Here is a 20398-nt window from a genome sequence, read left to right as displayed (position 1 = left end):
AAAGATAGAAACTGGATGTAAAAGCCACTTGCTTGCACACGGATCAGGAATCAAGGTATCAGTGAAAGGGGGCACTCCTCGAGAAATATGGAGAATTTGTTGCTTAAGAATAGAGTTAAATTCAGCCCCTCCATCCATTTTTTGAATTCTTCAACTGATACTTGGCGAGAGCCTATTTTGTGTAAGAGAACGCTTTCTGTATGCAATTGTCCAACTTACCGGTCCACGAGTCCAAGATAAACAGGGATTATAATGGAGGATCCCGTTCAAGAATAAGGTAACAATGAGTGGCGCCTGGGTGGCTCAGTCGGTTGGGCGTAGGACTTCGGCTCAGGTCATGTTCTCACGGTCCGTGGGTTCGAGCCCCACGTCTGGCTCTGTGCTGACAGCTCAGAGCCTGGAGCTTGCTTCTGATTCTGTGTCTCCCTCTCTCTGGCCCTCCCCTGCTCATGCTCCGTCTCACTCTCTCTCTCAAAAATAAATAAACATTAAAAAAAATTTTTTTTAAAAAAAGAATAAAGTAACAATGAAACAATCTATCGCCCCCGGACCTGTCGTAGAGAAAGCACTCGATAAATGGGAGCTATTATTACTACTGTTAATTAAGCTTGGTAGACTTTGCATTCTTGCTCGGGGGTTTTAAAAAGTGAGTTTTCCAACAATACTATCTGGTGGTGCCCACACAGATCACTTCTCTTGCTGTGTCCATTCTTCAAAGAGAGTGAAAGCAAAGATGGCTGTTTAAGTCAGAAAATACACTTAGGAAGGTGGAAGAGAAAGTAAGCAAATAAAAGCCTCTACATGACAAGGACGCAGAAAGAGCTCCCAATGCCAGAATAGGTCTGGAAGGGAGAGTGCTAATCCTCTTGGCCTGGGGGATAGGAGCTAATATCAGCTGCCGACCATCCTTGAATGGGTCCCAGGAGACAGAGATATTTAAAACTGAAAAAAACCCCAACTCATCTTTATTTCTGTAGGGCACTTTGGGGATGAGAATCTTTGATGGGGAAAAAAAAATTCCTTATATTAGCCGGACTAATGTGTATTTCAGTGACATAGTTACATACCAGGGTGTTTAAAAGTACATACTATTTGTTGTTAGGATTGTATTTAAACATTAGCGTATACATAAAGGAAGAAAGTAAGGGAGTGGAGAGCAAAATAATTTGCCCCTGATTCTAAAGACACATATCCAGGACGTTTCATGTGTTGTGATGGGCCAATGTCTAGGCCTAACTAGGACAAATGTATTTTCCAAGGTATCTTCATCTCAAAAGCCAATCGGCATATATTTAGCAAGCAGCAATGATAACAGATCCCCTGGGAGCCAAAGGTGCTACAAAATCTTTCAGCTGTTACTTCTCCAGGTTGAATGGCCCAATTGAGCAAAACTCGCCTTAAGATATGGGTGCCTTTACAGCATGTGATTTAACCTCCACAGATCATCAAAATCATGGACTTCTTTTGACAATGGCCAGCAAAATGGAATGATCTGTAAGACAGCGAACTCAAAGGCTAGTACAGGTATGTTTGATCCTCGATATAATCTTCTGGAGCAAGAAATATTTATTTTGGTGCAAGTGTGGTCAGGGGGCTGATGGGAGAAACTGGTTAAGATCCTACATCCCGCTCCCAGCATTCCCTTTTGCTTCCTCTGTGATCCTGTCTGTGGGGCCCCCCTCTGGCGAAAGTGTCAGAACGTGTTAGATTCTAGCTCAACTCCCAGAGACTATCCTGCGAGGACATGTAGCAAAGCGGCACACGGTTATTTTTTCACATGAGGGAGTAAAAATCAGCCAGCTCCTTCTGGCTCAATCCCGTGTGTCACACGACAAAATGACGGGGTGCTTGAAGGTAAACTTGGAGCTGAGTCAAGCCAGCCTTAGGGCAAGTTAGTCCACATTAAACCAGGGTGCCTCTCTCTCCCCTTCTAGGCAGCACCTGCCAGCTGCTCGTCTTAAATGCTTTATTCATCTACCGTGTGAGTGTGGCTGGGGCAGTCTGTTCTATGGCATTTGTCTGTGGTCCACGCACCCCAGTGCTTACATTTCTAGTTTAGATTCCCGGGCTCTGCTTGTTGAGTTCGGAATCCCTGGAAGCATCAGCACCTACATTTTTGTCATTTTTCCCAGGTGATTTTTTTTTTTAATTTTTAATGTTGATTTCTTTTTGAGATAGTGCAGGAGCACACATGTGGGAGAGGGGCAGAGAGAGAGGGAGACACAGAATCCGAAGCAGGCTCCAGGCTCCGAGCTATCGGCACAGAGCCTGATGCAGAGCTCAAACCCATGAACCGTGACATCATGACCCGAGCTGAAGTCGAATGCTCAACTGAGCTGAGCCACCCAGGTGCCCTGCCCTCCCCCGCTCTGCCAGGTGATTCTTAAACTCACTAAGATTTGAGAACCACCTCCCTGTGCATCACACACATCTTTGGGTTTTCTTCTTAGATCCATGCCAAGCAAAAGAGCTGAAGGATAAAAACTCTCATGCTGGAGGCTTCTAAATACGTACATCCTCCACTCCTGTGTCCTTCTCTATGGCAACAGTAAATAAACGCCCACCTGTAAGCAGTCTTGGTACCTGCCCTACAGGTAGTTCAAGTAACTTCAGCGGCAGTGTTAACGTTTGAACCAAGTACACATTTGAGATCAGAAATGCCTGTGTTTGGAAACTTCTGATTGGCGAAGCACCAGATGTTAGCATAAGTGTGCCCTCCTTCCTATCAAGGGGAGCACCACTTAAAGCTCCTGAGATTTGCCAGTGCTGCTGACCCTTAAGGTATGCCATGATTCCAGGTTTCCTAATGACGCCTGGAAATAAGCTTTGCTCTGGGGCTGGAGATTTGAGTTTTAAGAATCATCAAGAATCCCCTTCCCCCGCCCAGTTTTACAGAGATATAATTGACATACAACATTGTGTAAGTTTAAGGTTGTATGAGGTGATGATTTGATATAGGTATTATTACAAAATGATCACCACAATAAGGTTAGTTAACACATTCATCACCTCACCTAATTATCCCTTTTTGGTGATGAGAACATTGAAGGTCTTTTCTCAGCAACTTTTTTTAATTACTCTTTTTAAAAAAACTTTATTTATTTATTTTGCGAAAGAGAGCAAGGGAGTGGGAGTGCGTGTGCATGAGTGGGAGAGGGGCAAAGAGAGAGAATCCCAAGCAGGCTTCACGTTGTCAGTGCAGAGCCTGATGCAGGGCTCGAACCTGTGAACTCTGAGATCACCATCTGAGCCGAAACCAAGAGTCAGAAACTTAATCGACAGCCACCCAGTTGCCCCTCTTCTCAGCAACTTTCGAGCATGCAATATGCAGCAGGCACAATGCTGCACATTGGATATCCAGAATTTACTCATCTTACGAGTGGAAGCCTGTACCCTTTGACTAACATCTCCCCGTTCCTCCCACCCCCATCCCCTGGCAACCATGATTCTACTCCTTGTTTCTGTGAGTTTGGTTTTTTTAGATTCCATGAGTAAGGGAGACCACACACTACTTGTCTTTTTGTGATTGCCGTGTCTCACTTAGTTTGTAACACTTGCTTTATCTGTTAATGTGTTGATGGACAGATTAGGTTTCCATCTAGGTTGTTTCCATGTCTTGGCTGTTGTGAATAACGTTCCCGTGAATACGGGGTGCAGATATCTTTTTGAGATATTGATTTCATTTTCTTCAGATATATACCCAGAGTTGGCATTGCTGGGTCATATGATAGTTCTATTTTTAATTTTTTAAGCAGCTTCCATACTGTTTTCCATAGTGGCTGCACCATTTTACATTCTTACCAATAGTGCACAAGGGCTCCCTTTCTCCTTATCCTGGCCAGCCCTCAAGATCTCTTGTCTTTTTGATAACAGCCATTCTAACAGGTGTGAGGTGATGTCTTACTACGGAATACCAATCCTCTTGGTGAAGGGAAAAACAAAAGCAGTTGCACAGAAATTTTGAGCAGCAAGGCATTTCTTAGCCAGGTACGTGGCTGCGGTTGAAATTAATAGCAGAGAAACTGGGGAGGTGACGGGAAGGGGGCAGTGATTCTGAACCCCTGGTCCAGCCTGTTGCAATCAATCAAAGCCTTCTAAGAGCCTAAGAACATTTAAAATTTACGGAAAGAAATAGGACCAGAGGAAGAGGTAGACCATGTAGCAGTTACGTATTTATGGGGTCTGCTCTTTAGGGACTCATCTTCCAAAGTCCCCAAGTTGCCCTATGGCTAGGTTGGTGGGAGGCAATGGGAAGGGGGGGTATCCTGGGAACATTTGTTGGGTGCCCAGAGAACAGGCGCTGACTGCATTTGATCTGACATATTTGAAAAATGAACTTGATTTCACTGCATACTGTTTCAGTGATTCATTCTTTTTATGTGCATTTACTCAGCAGAAGTGAGTTGAAAATGAGACGGATGCTAAATTTATATGTTAATTTTAATATTGAAGCTATCCTATACTTGAAGAATAAGATCAATGCTTCAATTTCATTCCTTAGGTGGTACTGAACGTTGTCATTACTGAGGGGAAAAAAAAATCATTTCCAATGCATCCTCCCTGAATTCCAATCTCAGGGGACAGAGGAGTCTTGGGAGAGGCAATCTTGCCTCTTGCCGATGGTCCGTTCAGTGTCGTCCGTCAGTGTTCCCACAGTATCATTTACTATTTCAATGTGAAGGGTCAATAAAAAGGGTAGTGGTTTTCCTTACATCTCAATGGAGTTTATTTACCAATTGGATTCTGAGAGTTGGCGATGGTGGGGGTGGGGGGTGCGGGGGGGGGCGTTAGGCTGTGTTAAGAGTTTCATGTATCCCACGGGCAAAGCCACTGAGCTTAACCAAAAGTAAACTCACCAGTTGCAGGAAAATTATACCTCCGAATACTTGAGTCACTGCTTGGTTGTTTTAGACCACGACCTCACACTTGCACTGTGATTTAAGGGAAAGATTCCAAAGGTCTATGGAAGGTTGTTTGGGGGAAAGAAGGAACCTCTGTCTCCCGGCCAGATCTGGTAGAGTCAGATGTGGAATGGCTTCGATAGAGCCATAGGGTTGGTGAATGTGACTTGGCACCCAGGGCCTCCACGGGGTTACATGTGAGCTGTATCACCAGCAGACTCTGTACTGGCCTTGGCCTTCCTCATTGGGTTCTGCCTTCAGGGAGCCCCTGGTGACATTGGCTGCTGTGGGTGGTCATGCATTTTGTGTGTTGCACCAAGGGGCTTGGCCAAGAGAGCAAGCGGGGGCTCAGATCTGGAATGGGTGCTCTTTTCTGATTTGCCAGATGATCAGAGAGGGTGCTGTTTGGGGAGGTGCTTATTTCTACTTTGCACGAAGTTATGGTCCAGTGTAGCAGGTGCTCAGGGGGAAGGTAGGGAGAAGGGAAAAGAGTGAATGAGTTGCAAGAGAACAGCGTGAGCATTAAAAGGATTAGCTGTAGATGCTATTGATAGATCATTGCCCCCTCATCTCCTTCAGCCTGTTCCCTTAGACAAAATAGGATGTGGTTGGTTCACTTAAAGTTTGAAAGAAATCTCACTCACTGAATTTGAGACTAGAAAGGAAGATGTCAGGGAGGGAGGAGAACCAGCTTTTATTGAGCACCTACGGCTGGCATTGATCCGACCCTGGTACGTCCCTAAGGGCTGTCCCCACTCTGAAATCAACCCAGGCCACCGGCAGCTGGGCAGTCAGATGTCACTTGGGGCTTCCTGAGTGGGCAGCAGTGTATGGAAAATAAAGCTGATGAGTAAACGAAAATGCCTACAGCAAGCACTGATAGATGCACTTTCCTATCTTCAGAAAAGCTCTGTGAACCAGCCTGTCCGCGTATCTCCAACACAGTAAAATCCAAGGGTCACTACAGACCCTGATGCTTCGAGAAACTATGTATCTAATGTGGTTTACTATTAACGATATTATATGTAGGGTCTTAAAAATTGCCAATTGGGCATGATGCATCCTTACCCCCCTATTACATAGAATATTTGATATACCAAAGCTCTCTATATGTATGTCAAAAACATGTTCCAAAAATCTAGCTATATTCCTAGAGAAAATTTGGTGAATCCAACATGATTTATTAAAATTAGCAATTCAGAGCACCTGTTAGATGTTATTAATCAGTTTAAAATATGTCTAGATCCAATCCAGATGCCAATTAACTTATTAAGTTTTTTTAATTTTAATTATATTTGTTTATTGAGAGAGAGAGAGAGAGAGAGAGAGAGAGAGAGCATGTCCATGTGAACAGGGGAGGGACAGAGAGAGATTCTCAAGCAGACTCCACACCCAGCCTTGAGCCCACCATGGGATGATCCCGTGACCCTGGGATCATGACCTGAGCTGAAATCAAGCGTTGGACGCTCAACTGACTGAGCCACCCAGGTGCACCGTTCCCCCCCACCCCAACAATTAATCTATTAAAAACAAATGCTACCCAGAATCCAGCATTTTCCGGAAATAGTTCGGAGTTAAGTGTGACTCAGGAACAATTATTCATAAAGTTCTTACTCTGTGCTAGCGTTTTTGTACATGATGATGAACATGTATTAAATCATGTTATCACTCAACAACCACAAGAGATTGTTAGTATTACTATTCCCCTTTCATAGATGAGGAAGCAAGGAAGTAACTTGTCCAAGGACCACTACCTTGAAGTGACAGACGTGGGTGGGGTTCAGACCTTTGGATTCATTTTATGGACTTAGAGTTCACGGATTTTAATTAAAAAAAATGTCTTTAGGGGCGCCTGGGTGGCTCAGTTGGTTTAGCGTCCGATTTCCACTTAGGTCATGGTCTCACGGCTTGTGAGTTCGAGCCCCGCATTGGGCCCTGTGCTGACAGCTCAGAGCCTGAAGCCTGCTTCAAATTCTGTGTCTCCCTCTCTCTGCCCCTCCCCTGCTCGTGCTTTCTTTCTCTCTCAAAATAAATAAACATTAAGTTTAAAAAAATGTATTTAAGTTGGCTCTATACTCAGCCTGGGGCTTGAACACACAACCTCCATATCAAAGAGTTGTATGCTCTACAGACTGAGCCAGCCAGGTGCCCCTAGGGCTCACAGGGATTTTTAGAATTCTGGTTCCTTTCTTTGGCGAGCTCCCTGGTTTTCTCTGGAAATGCCTCCATCAGATCTGGGAAATGTGGCTGTGGCTGCAGATTCCTGGGCGTTGGAGCATCCGGAACCTTTCCTGTCCATCAGCCAGCCAGTCAAGTGCAGCCAGCTGTACAGACCGTGACCAGCCGTCTGCATTAATGAGTGTTCTTCTTAGCTCTGATGCCCCCTGGAGGTCAGTGGGAGTAAAACAGATGAAATCAGTGTTTTCCCTCTGCTCCTTGTGCTGAAGGAGGAAGAGGGGAGGGGGGAGGAAGAGGGAGACTCTCTGCGACAGAACAGGGCTCCCCCCACATTCGGTTGTGCAGTTAGGTCCATGGTCTGTGTAAGAGTTCTGCGACAGAACAGGGCTCCCCCCACATTCGGTTGTGCAGTTAGGTCCATGGTCTGTGTAAGAGTTTGGGGTTGGTGCTGATAGCGTGTGGGGCCTCTGCTTTGCTTCTTGACCAACAGCAATATCCACTACAGCTCCACCTGGGCGGGGGGCGGGGGGGAGGATCAGAATATGTCATCCCAAATATGCCACTTTGGCATAAGGATTATTTTGAGCTGAAGGCAATTGAGAATCAACAGATGCAGGAAGAGTTCTCTGCTCTCCCCATATCTGCCTAAAAGCAGGGTATAAATTTCCCTTTGGAGAAGTTGACTGCCTTGTACCAGTGAAAGAAGAGCAACTCTTATGACTGAAAGTAGGAAATCAATGCCAAGACGAGCTTGCAGAAAAACACCTTGCATAAACATAGCCCTTGTCTTCCGTTAGTTCCCCCCCACCCACCATGTATTTCCTAGTCACTTCCCTGCAACTTACCAGCTTTGAAACTGAAACCCTCTTTCCTTTTATTTTTTAATTTTATTTTTTATTTTTTAAAATTTACATCCAGATTAGTTACCATATCGTGCCACAATGATTTCAGGAGTAGATTCCTTAGTGCCTCTTTCCTTTTATAAAAAGGTGTGTAAGCCCCCAAGCCTAACCCCTTCTGTGAGATTCACCTCTTTTCTGTGAACTGACATGCATGTAAGCATTCATAAAAATTATGTGCCTTTTGCCCTTTTCATCTGCCTTTTGTGAGTTTAATTTGCAGACCTCCGGTCAATGAACTTAAGAGGGTAGAGGAAAAGTTTTTCCTTCCTGACAGGGGACAGGGTCAGACAGTGAAGTCCACAGTAAGGAGGGAGGATTATGCTTTCTGAGCGCCCTCTCAGGGGGGCAGGAGGAGACCTGGAATAACCCTCCTGAGCTCCACAGCACCACCAGCCCCCACCAGGACCTACGCGCACGATGAATGTTCCAAGGGCAGGATAGATGAGCAAACCTGTGCTCTGGGATTTCAAGAATCTTGAGGCAGTCCTTATGGCAGAGACGGTAATGCACCCAGGGGCAGTAGGCCTGTCCCCCAGGGGATCGAAGGAAAGAGTGACCTGCCCACTGTCACCTGGACAGAAATAAGCTTGCTGGGGGAATGCCTGACCAGACAGCCAGTTCCAATGGTCTGGGGCTACACTTGCCCATGGGAGTGCCTCTGTGTGGGTGGGATTAAGTCTACTTCTTAATCCCACCTGGCAATTACCCTTAATTCAGTCAGGCATCTGACTCCCGATTTTGGCTCAGTTCATGATCTTGTAGTTCATGGGTTCGAGCCCTTCATCGGGCTCTTCACTGACAATGTGAAGCCTGCTTGGGGTTCCCTCTGCCCCTGGCCCCACTCCTCCCCTTCCCCCCTCTCTCTTTCAACATAAATAAATAAACTTAAAAAAAAAAAGTCTACTTCTTCCTTCACTGAGGCAGGAAGTGATTCACACTACAGAGCTTTGGTGACTCTTGCTCTGAGCCTAGTTGGCCCCAAAGACCTTTGTATTTCAGATTTCCTGGCCAATTGAGGCCAAAGAAAGAGCTCATTGATGAGCTAGGTCAGATACTGCCAGATCCAGAATACCAGTTAAAATGGAATTTAAGATAAACAGTGAATAAATTTTTAGCCTGAGTATGTCCTGGGTAGTATTTGTATCAGTATCTATGTGTGTGTGTGTGTACATATATATAGCATATATAGATATTTGTATATATATGTATATGGTATATTTGTATCAGTATCTATTTATATATAAATATTTGCAATATTTGTATCAGTATCTATGTTCATATATATATATACATAGCATAGACTATATATATATGTATATATATATGTATATGGTATATTTGTATCAGTATCTATTTATATATAAATATTTGCAATATTTGTATCAGGATCTATGTTCATATATATATATATATATATATACATAGCATAGACTATATATATGTATATATATGTATACAGTATATTTTTATAAATATCTATTTATATATAAATATTTGCAGTATTTGTATCAGTATTTATGTTCATATATATTTATGTATGTATATATGTATATACATGGTATAGACTGTAAGTATGTCCCAGGCATAAGTATTGCCTTAGACATTTTTATATTCTCCCATATAAGTATTACCTATACATATTTATACTAAAAAGTATTCATTGTTTGCCTGAAGTCCAGCTGAACTGGGTGTCCTCTGTTTTCATTTGCTGAATCTGGTGACTTTACCAGGAGAACAATGCATTTGTGTCCTGCCTGTGGCCATGGCTGTGGTCCTCTCTCTGCAGTCAAGGAAACGGGAGGGCTGAGGTCTCGGCTCAATGGACTGAAAGCCTCCTCCAGCCCTCAGATGTATTTTGTTTGACCCATATGGAGTTTTTGCTTTCATTTTCGACTGACTGCCAACACTGAAAAATTGGGAGATCTCACATAGATGCCAGCTTTTTGGGCTTTTCTGGAAAAAGTGGGAGGTCTGGGAATATTGCATGGAAATGAACTTGTTAGAGCCTGCCTTGGTCTCACTTCCTTGTGCCTGGTGCCTGTAGCTGCATTTGGGACCAACTCATTTAGTTTCCTAAATCTTGTCCTAGGTGGGGAGGATTTTTCTTTGGGCTCATCATCCCTGAGTGACTGTTGGCCCTGACCCAGCTGATCGGGGGTGTGGGGGCTCTGTCTCTCTGACCCTCCACTTTTGACCTGGTAACTTGCTTCTCAGAAGGACTGAGGTGTAAGGTGGCCAAAAGTCCCTGAGCCCTCCCTCTGGGTCTCCCTTTTCACCTCTAAAATGAGGGGGAAGTGGGGCACCTGGCTGGCTCAGTCAGAAGAGCATGTGACTCTTGATCACAGGGTTGTGAGTTCGAGCCCCACGTTAGGTGTAGAGGTTACTTAAATAAATACAACTTAAAATGAGAAGGAAGTCAATCCAGGTTTCCAACAGTCTCTCTCTCTCTCTCTCTCTCTCTCTCTCTCTCTCTCTCTCTCTCTCTCTCTCCTTTTGGTACCAAAAGTTCATTTTATCAACCCATGCCACCGCAGACCCAGTGTTTTGAAAGAACTTGTTTCCCCGAGCAAATGACATATACCGCCAGCAGCCTGTGAATTCTGGTCAGCCTCAAGGCCAACCCGTGTCACCGCACCTCGGTGATCAAATTCCCTCTAAAAGCAAAGACATTTTGTAAGCTCATGTAACCTTACTGAAAATATGTTCAGGTCCCCCTGCTGCTACCTTTAGAGCCACTAGGGGTTGGGAGCCTCATCGGTCAGGTTGGTCTAGTCTACACTGGGGTAACAAACTCCCAGATTTCAGTGGCTGAACACAGAAGAGTTCAACGTGCGTCATGGGTGTGGCAGGTGCACAGGTAGGGACCCAAGGATTCTGTTTCTCACCCGTGGCTCCGCTGTCTCAACATGTGGCTTTTGGGGAAGGAGGCGAGATAGAGGAAGGGCTTTTCCGGCCCCGCTCTGTTCACGGTTCGCTGGCGGGATCCAATTTCAGGGCTTCACGTGAGGGCAAGGGGCTGGGAATTACAGTTTTCCGCCTGCCGGGGAAGGAGCAGAGAAATGCACATAGTGAGCAGTGAAAGGAGACCCAGGATGAGCCATGGGGTCCCTTCAGCCCCAAGAGCCCTGCCCTCCTCCAGAGTGATCAGAGGGAATGGCCCGCGCTTTGTGGTGACCGACATCTACCGAGTAGAACAGATGCTACAGATACTCCAGTCTGTAGTTCCAATCTCATCATTTTGTTCCTGATAATGATAGCTAACCTGTACTCATTATTTATTTTTTTAAGTTTATTTATTTTGAGAGTGAGCGGGTGGGGAGGGGCAGAGAGAGAGGGTGAGAGAGAGAATCCCAAGCAGGCTCTGCACAGAGCCTGATGCGGGGCTGGAACTCACGGACTGTGAGATCATGACCTGGGCCAAAGTCAACAGCTGGATAGGTAACCGACGGAGCCACCCAGACACCCTGATAGTTAACCTTTATTTTAACTCTTTATGTGCATGAATTGACACCTGCCCCACCAGGCCCTGGCTTCACCAACCAGGCTTCGGGGCTCTGACAGGCCCAGCCTGCTTTCCGAGTCCCCTCCTCGGGATTTCAGAGACCACATCATCTGAGGACATCAGCCTCGGTGGGAGATGAAACTGACATCGTCTGACCAGCTACAGGGACTTGGCGTTGTATTTCATTATTTCATTTCCTTTCATTTCTTTTCATTTATTTAAGTAATCTGTACACCCAATGTACAGATTAGCTTGAACTCATGACCCCGAGGTTAAGAGTCACAGGGTCTACCCACTGAGACAGGCTGGGGCCCCTACAGGGACTTGGCTTTAATTTGATTTAAAATGTATTCTGTTTTGCCCTACAGGGGGCTTGAACCGTGTTTTGTTATTTTTGCAGCATGGTGGCCCACATTCCAGCACATTGTCCAGCTCTCTGGCCCAGCCTAGCCTCGAATCCAAATAACTACTGTTTCCTTTAAGCTTGGTTTGAAAGTCAACGGACTCCTTTTTATTGTTAGGACATTAATTTTATCTGAACAGGTCACGTTTATACATTTACAGAGTTCAAAAGTCAAGAGAAGATTCTCCCTCCTCCCAACTACCTGAAGGTAACCAATGTCATTAATGTGTTGGGCATTCTCCCAGAAGTATTTTTTTAATGTTTATTTTGAGAGAGAGAGAGAGAGAGAGAGAGAGCGATTGTGCATAGGGAAGTGCAGAGAGAGAGAGAGAGAGAGAGAGAGAGAGAGAGAGAAAGAGACAGAATCCCAAGCAGGCTGCATCAGCACAGAGCCCAGCTCAGGGCTCGAACTCGCGAACCGTGAGATCATGACCTGAGCTGAAATCAAAAGTCGGACGCTTAAGCGACTGAGCCATTTAGGTGTCTCCCCCAGAAATACTTTGTACTCACAACCAGAGGTATTCTTTTTTCCTTTTCTACACAAATGATTGCATACTGTATATACAGTTGCTTTATCTTGCTTCCCCCCCTCACTTAATATGACCTGGAGGTGGTTTGATATAATTATAGAAATGATTTCGTCATTAAAAAGTTACGTATTATTCCATTGTGTGTGACTGTTCCGTGATTTATGAAGCAGTTCCCTTCTGATAGGTAAGTTTTCAGATCATCTACTGTTACAAGCAATGTGGCAATGAAAGCAGACACAGGTGGCTTCAGGTGGGAGCAGGTGTAAGTGGGATACATTCATACGAAGCGGAATTCCTGGGCACAAGGCCATATGCATTTGTAATAGTACTAGATGCTGCCAAATTAGCACCAGCTAAAAATCCCACTGATAAAGTATCCATTTCCCTACACTTTCAGCAAGGGTGTTTTCCGTTGGTCTGACTTGCTACAACCTGAAAATCTCACTGTGTTTTAATTTGCATTCTGTTATGAATGAGGGCGAGCATCTTTCATGCATCTTAGAGTCAACTGTGTGAGTGTGCATTTCTTTTTTTTTGTTTTTTTTTAACATTTATTTATATTTGAGAGAGAGAGAGAGAGAGAGAGAGAGAGAGAGAGAGAGAGCATGAGCAGGGGAGGGGCAGAGAGAGAGAGAGAAACACACACAGAGAATCCGAAGCAGGTTCCAGGCTCCAAGCTGTCAGCACAGAGCCCAATGGGGGGCTTGAAGTCACAAACCATGAGGTTATGACCTGAGCCGGAGTCAGAAGCTTAACCTACCGATCCACCCAGACACCCCAGTTTGCACTTCTTTTTATGAGTTCAGGGACAACACTTGCCTTTGAACTGGTGCCTGACCTAACCTAAAGCTGGTGGAACCCGTTGCAGCCAACCAGCAGGATTCCCAGGTGAAGTTCGTAGGTGAACTACAAGGTGTAGTGCATCCCATTGGAAGTGCTTGGAGGAACTGAATCCAGTCCTAAATCAGGCTGGTGGCGACATCTGTCCTTCTGGGATGGATAAACAGAATGCAATGCAGTTTGATAAGGGGAATATTTGGGTCCTGGCTTAACACTGACGGAGATCGAATATAGGCTGTGGGTGTGTCCCATCCAAGCTGAAAATGATCTCATTGACCTGCTGAATTTTCTTTTGTACCACAGAATATCACAGAAATAGGTATGACTTTTTATTTTTTGATTATTGTTTTAATGTTTATTTACTTTTTAAAAATTTTATTTATTAAAAAATTTTTTAATGTTTATTTTTTGAGAAAGAGACAGATCACGAGTGGGGGAGGGGCAGGGAGAGAGGGAGACACAGAATCTGAAGCAGGTTCCAGGCTCTGAGCTGTCAGCACAGAGCCCAATGTGGGGCTCGAACTCACAAGCTGTGAGATCATGACCTGAGCCAAAGTTGAACGCTTAATCGATTGAGCTACCCCGGTGCCCCCTTTTGATTCAGATTTTAAGGTGGATAATGTCATTTCACCCTTGTATGCTTCAGTAAATATCTCCAAAAAAAAAAAAAAAAAAAGAATGCGTTCGTACATTACTAGAATGCTGCTATCGTATCTGACAAAATTAACAGTAATACCTTGGGGTCATCAAATACATCGTCCTTGTAAAAATTCCCCAGTTGTCTCAAGTCTCTCTACCATTGGTTGGCTTGGTTCACAGTCCACATGCTGCATTTGGTTCTTCTGTTTCTTAAGTGCCTGATTTCAGAGCAGACCCTCTCTCCCCTTTTTGTGAGGAACTGAGTCCATTGCCCCCCATGTGGCAGAATGCCATCCACTGTGAAATTGCATATTTGCTCCCTTGTGGAGTCATTTAATTTGTTCCTGTATCCTCCGTATTTCTCATAGAGTGGGAGCTAGCTCTAGAAACTCACTCGATGAGGCTTCAGATTTTTTGGGTGAGAGTTCATAGGCTATACTGGATACCTCCTACTGCATGAATTCGGAAGGCACACAGTGGGTCTGTTTTCGCACTAAGTAACAACGGTGGGGTCAAGCCGTGTCAGCCAGACCCTCCATTGCAAATGTCCCCTTCACTCCTCCATAGTGGGTTTCACCTGCCCACTGTGTTTGCTCAAATTGGTTATATCATTAGTGGGTGAAAAATGGAGATGTTCTACTTCTTTCATTTTCTTCACAGTTATTAGCTAGATTTTTTTAATGTTTATTTATTTTTGAACCAGAGAGAGACAGAGCATGAGCAGGGGAGGGGCAGAGAGAGAGGGAGACACTGAATCCGAAGCGGGCTCCAGGCTCTGAGTTGTCAGCACAGAGCCCAACGCGGGGCTAGAACTCACAGACCGTGAGATCATTGACCTGGGCTGAAGTCAGACGCTCAACCGACTGAGCCACCCAGGCACCCCTAGATTTTTTTTTTAATATAAAGAAAAGCAGGGCTATTTGGTCACCCTGGAAGAGTTTATATCATTCGTAAAGTGGTGAAGGATTTCCTCAGGTTTCTTTGCTCCTTAATTAGTCCAAACTTTTCCAGTCGAGAAACATAAAAGACAAGAGGACCAGAGAAGGTTCAAACCATGGAAGTAGCCTAGGAGAGAGCTTTCTTCATAGCTGTTATTATTCTGTGTTCAGCACTGAGTGTGCCTGTAATTTCATAATTACTAGTTGATTCATTTTAACTGCTGGTCTTATCTTTTCTCCTTGCCTTTTGTCTTCTCTTCAGGGTCGATCTCCTTGAATAATGAAAGTATTGAGATATGAACAGCCATATAGACTGAAATATCATCACTGATTTATTCTCTTAGGTCTAATGCCAAACACATCTTATTTGGATTACATAATGCAGTGACTATCAGTCATGTACACTTTAGTGAGAATTAATACAACCAGCTTGCTTTCCATTTAACAGATTAGTTTATTGAGGAAGAATACAATTTGTTTGGAAGTTGATGGGGAGGGATAGACCTAGGAAGAAAGGGCTTTAGTGAAGTAGTAAAGAAGTAAAGAGGTACTAAAACGCAGGGAACGAGATAAAGACGTTCCAGGAAATTTTTGCTGCTTAAGAATGGGTTAGGTGCTCCTGTTATGGACTGCTTGTATATACTCATTCTTCCCTTATCACACTGTATCACGCAAGATGTTTTTGTTGCAAGTCACAGAATACCAGACTAAGAAAGACCAGTGTTGGAACATGTGTATTTGTAAATGAATATTGATTGGGAAGTAATATAGCACTGTGGTTAAATTTACAGGATTTGGGACAGATCAAAGTGGGTTCGGGTCCTGGCTTCACAATTTGGGTAAGTGCTTTAATCATTTCGGCCCTCAGTTTCTCCACCTGTAGAATGGGAATGATGATAAGGCCACAGGGGTGTTATGAATATTAAGTGAAAAATGTACTTAAAGTACTAAACACATTTCCCTTCCCATAAGCCCCTAATACCCAATAACTTAAAAAAAAGTTTAAAAACAAAAAATAGAAGAGGTTTTATTTATTTATTTATCCCCCCCCCCCCCTCCACAAAAGGATTCTACTAGTGTTTGTAGAGAAAGATCACATTTTCACCCATTCACTGGGCATACAATTCCTCCAGGAATCCTTGTGTCATGTAAACAAGAGTGACCTGGTTAGCCCCCCACAGCTGGAGGCCTCTTAGACATTGCTAGATTGTTCCAAATGTCAAAGGTTCCTGGCCTGATGAAAAACAGCTTCTAGCAGCCCTGATTTTTCACTCCTATCTTATTCCTTCCACCTGTCGAAGGATCATTCCCTAAAGCAGGGCTGAGATGAAATCCACACGGCACGGGTTCCGACGCTTTACGTTCCTCGAGCCAACGGCGCCATCGTGTGGTGGCCTTACGCTAACACACAGTTCGGCCCCCGTCCCAGGTTTTGCACGAACTTTCCGATTTACCAGGAGGGCTCCCAAGAGTCTCTGTTTTGTTTTCGTTTCTGTTTTAGAACATCTTGTCTTTCACCCTTAATAGAGAAAGTGCAGCCAGGTGCCGGGGCTTCTTCAGCTCTGAAGATGATGGCAACATTGTTCACTGTTCCTCTCTTTCTGGCTCTACTGTATTCCTGTGCCTCTCAGTGTGGCTTTCAGCTGTGACACGGATGGTGCCATTTGTGTGGCCCTACTTATGCTTAGAAGTGATGCCAAATGCCAGGAACAGGTTAAAACAATGTAAGTCTGTTCTTTTTTTTTTTTTTTAACGTTTATTTATTTTTGAGACAGAGAGAGACAGGGCATGAACGGGGGAGGGGCAGAGAGAGAGGGAGACACAGAATCGGAAGCAGGCTCCAGGCTCTGAGCCATCAGCCCAGAGCCCGACACGGGGCTCGAACTCATGGACTGCAAGATTGTGACCTGGCTGAAGTCGGACGCTTAACCGACTGAGCCACCCAGGTGCCCCTCTTTTTTTTTTTAATTTCTTTTTTTAACGATTATTTATGATTGAGAGACAGAGAGACAGAGCATGAGTGGGGGAGGGGCAGAGAGAGGGAGACACAGAATCCGAAGCAGGCTCCAGGCTCTGAGCTGTCAGTACAGAGCCCGACTCGGGGCTCGAACCCACAAACGGTGAGATCATGACCTGAGCCGAAGTGGCACGCTTAACGGACTAAGCCACCCAGGTGCCCCTGTAAGTCTGTTCTAAAGTAGGATTTGAGGAGATGCTTTTACCTCTTACATATCCTTCTTCAAATCCTAAGAATTTGAGAATTTCCAGTCTCTGTAATTAGAACTCACAGCCACACACGTTTGGAGCACTTTTGAAAAAAAGCACAATCCATATACACGACTGTACTGTGCTTCAGGTAAGGCGTCTGTCCCCCTGAGGGGATGTCACAAGGCCACGGTGTCAGTCTGTGGATGTGAGGGATCAAGAGTATGCAGGCAAGGGGGCACCTGGATGGCTCGGTCTGTTGGAGCATCCACTTTGGCTCAGGTCATGATCTCCCTGTTCATGAGTTTGAGCCCCGCAACAGGCTCGTTGTTGTCGGTGCAGAGCCTGCTTGGGATTCTCTCTCTCCCTCTCTCTCTCTCTCTGCCTTGCTTCTCTCTCTCTCTCTCTCTCTCTCTCTCTCAAAAACAAAACAAAACAAAACAAAACAACAAAAACACACACAAATGACAAACAAAATAAAACAAAACAAAGCAAAACAAAACAAAAAAAAACATTGAAAGTTAAAAAAAAAACAGGTTAAAACCAGAAAGAGCATCCAGGCAGGAGTGTCAGCCAGAACCTTGCTACAAGGTGTGGTCAAGGGATCCAGAGGAACCACTGCAGCGGCATTGAGAGCTAGTTAGCAATGCAGACTCTTGAGTGACATCCTGGGCCCTCCAAGGCAGAATCTGAATTTTAACTAGACCCTCAGTGGTTGGCATGCACATTAAAATTTGAAAAGCACCGAACTATAGCAGTTGCTTCAATAACCCAGGGAGCTTTTAAAGATCCTGATACCGAGGCCTCCCCCAAGACTGATGTCCTTGGGAATCTCTGCAGGTGGGACAAACATTTAGAAAGAGGTTGACCATTTATTTTTATTTTATTTTATTTTATTTTTTTTAAATTTCTTTTCAACGTTTATTTATTTTTGGGACAGAGAGAGACAGAGCATGAACGGGGGAGGGGCAGAGAGAGAGGGAGACACAGAATCGGAAACAGGCTCCAGGCTCCGAGCCATCAGCCCAGAACCTGACGCGGGGCTCGAACTCACGGACCGCGAGATCGTGACCTGGCCGAAGTCGGACGCTTAACCGACTGCGCCACCCAGGCGCCCCAAGAGGTTGACCATTTAGAACAGAACCATACAGTTACCCAGAGCTGGACTTCACCATAACGATGGTTTAGGGAAGCTGGACCACGGACCCTTCCTTCCATAAGACCTCACAAAAGGAACAAAAAAAGTATCAAAACCCAGGAAAAAAAAAAAAAAAAGCAAAGAAAGAGGTACAAATTCTTGCTAGAACTTTTAAAATGTGGTGGCCAAGAGAATAAATAGAATATTCTGATGTGGGACAGAGAAGTCCCTACCTACTCCAACCTTCCCACCAGAAGATGTTTCAAGGAGAGAAGGCTGGTGGCAAAATCTTGAGAATTCTCACCACTATTATCTACTACTAGAAAGAAAAAAAAAAAAACTAGAGAAATAAATAGTCAGTGTAAAGGAAAAGTTAAGAGTGCTGTGAGTTCTTGAGACCTCAGCAGAGGCAAGAAAGTAAACTAACAGATCTGGCTGGCTCTTTTCCAATGATGCATCAGAATTGGGTGAATGTCCCCTGAAGGTCCATCATCTGCCTGTACAGAACATGTATAAAAGCTGTTAACCTCGTGTGAACAGGGAGCCCAGGACCTTCAGCGAGGACCTGCCCTGTCCCAGCAGGGCTTCTATGCCTGTAGGCTGGGAGAAGTGGGTCACACAACACTATGCAGCCTTCCAGTAGCAGTCTGGCTGGTGGACGACCAGGTCTCAGGTGGTCAAGGAAAATTCAGATCAAATATAGATCACAGGTTTTATAATCATAATTGCCTACAGCGGCCAGACAGGTGCTGTAAATAAGTGACAGTAGAGACGACAGGAAGTGGTCTAGAGAGGAAGGAAGTAACTAGAGAGGGAAAGCAATGGTTCTCAAAGTGTGTTCCCCAGAGCAGCTGCAGCAGCGGCAGTGCCTGGGAGCTTGTTAGAAGTGCATATTTCTTTTCTTTTTATTTTTTTTAAGTTTATTTATTTATTTTGAGAGAGACAGAGACAGGTAAGTGGGGGAGCGGCAGAGAGAGTGAGAGTGAGAGAGAGAGAGTGCAGAGCCTGATGTGGGGCTTGAACTCATGAACTGTGAGATCATGACCTGAACCAAAACCAAGAGTCGGATGCTTAACCAACTGAGCCACCCAGGCACCTCTTCTTTTTTTTTATATATATTTGTTTTTGAGAGAGAGAGAGAATGTGAGCAGGGGAGGGGCAGAGAGAGAGGGGGACAGAGGATCCAAAGCGGGCTCTGTGCTGACAGCAGAGAGCCTGGTGCGGGGCTTGAACTCACATACTAGGAGATCATGACCTCAGTTGAAGCCCCAAGCTTAACTGACTGAGCCACATAGGTGCCCCAAAGTCACATGTGTTAAAGAAATTGTGGAGGTGGAGCCTAGGAAAAACTATTTTAACACCCTCTCTAGATGGTCCTGATGCTCACCAAAGTTTAAGAACCTCCAGTGTAAAAATTCTCTAGCTGATAGTTGATATCAGAGAAGGTTGTCATGTTTTCTGATTGTTTTCTTATTTTTTTTAAAGTTTTTCTTTATTGATTTTGAGAGGTGGGGGAGGAGCAGAGAGGGAGAGAGAGAATCCCAAGCAGGCATGGAGCCTAATGCAAGGCTTGATCTCAAGGACCACAAGATCATGTCCTGAGCCGAAATCCAGAATCCATTGCTTAACTGAGTGAGCCACCCAGGCACCACTAGTTGTTTTCAAGAGAATCTGTAAGTCTGCAATTTCATGAGGAACCTCCCAATTTTTAAGTGCTGGTAACAAATTTGCATTTTGCAGAAAATGCCCGGTGGACCAAACAAAATATATGTTTTTTACCACAGGGTGCGAGTTTGTTTGATGTGCAATGTCTGGATGAATTGCCCATGTTAAGCATAAAAAAAATGAAAAGAAATGACATGGCAAATGTACAAAATACTACAGAAAGGAATGAGAGAGACAGAGAGGATGCAAAGATAGATGAACAACCCAGTCTAGAAGGAAAAAATACCCACAAATACTCAAAGGAAAAATAATAAAAAATGGGATGACAAAATGGCAAGAAAATGGTGCCATTGCACTGTAAAGATACTGGAGACAAACAGGTTTTCCCCGCTATCCAAAAGTAGCTTTACTTACATGAGTACCTGTTTCCCTCAATGAGAGGAATCTGAGGACTTTCACTAATAGGTAAAAAAAAAAAAAAAAAAAAAAAAAAAAAAAAAGAAAAAGAAAAAAAGTCTGATCCTATTAATGAAGGTCTTCCATAAAAGCGAAGTGGT

Source organism: Felis catus, chromosome D4, assembly GCF_018350175.1.
Source record: "Felis catus isolate Fca126 chromosome D4, F.catus_Fca126_mat1.0, whole genome shotgun sequence".
NCBI lineage: Eukaryota > Metazoa > Chordata > Mammalia > Carnivora > Felidae > Felis > Felis catus.
This window is presented reverse-complemented; position numbering follows the sequence as displayed.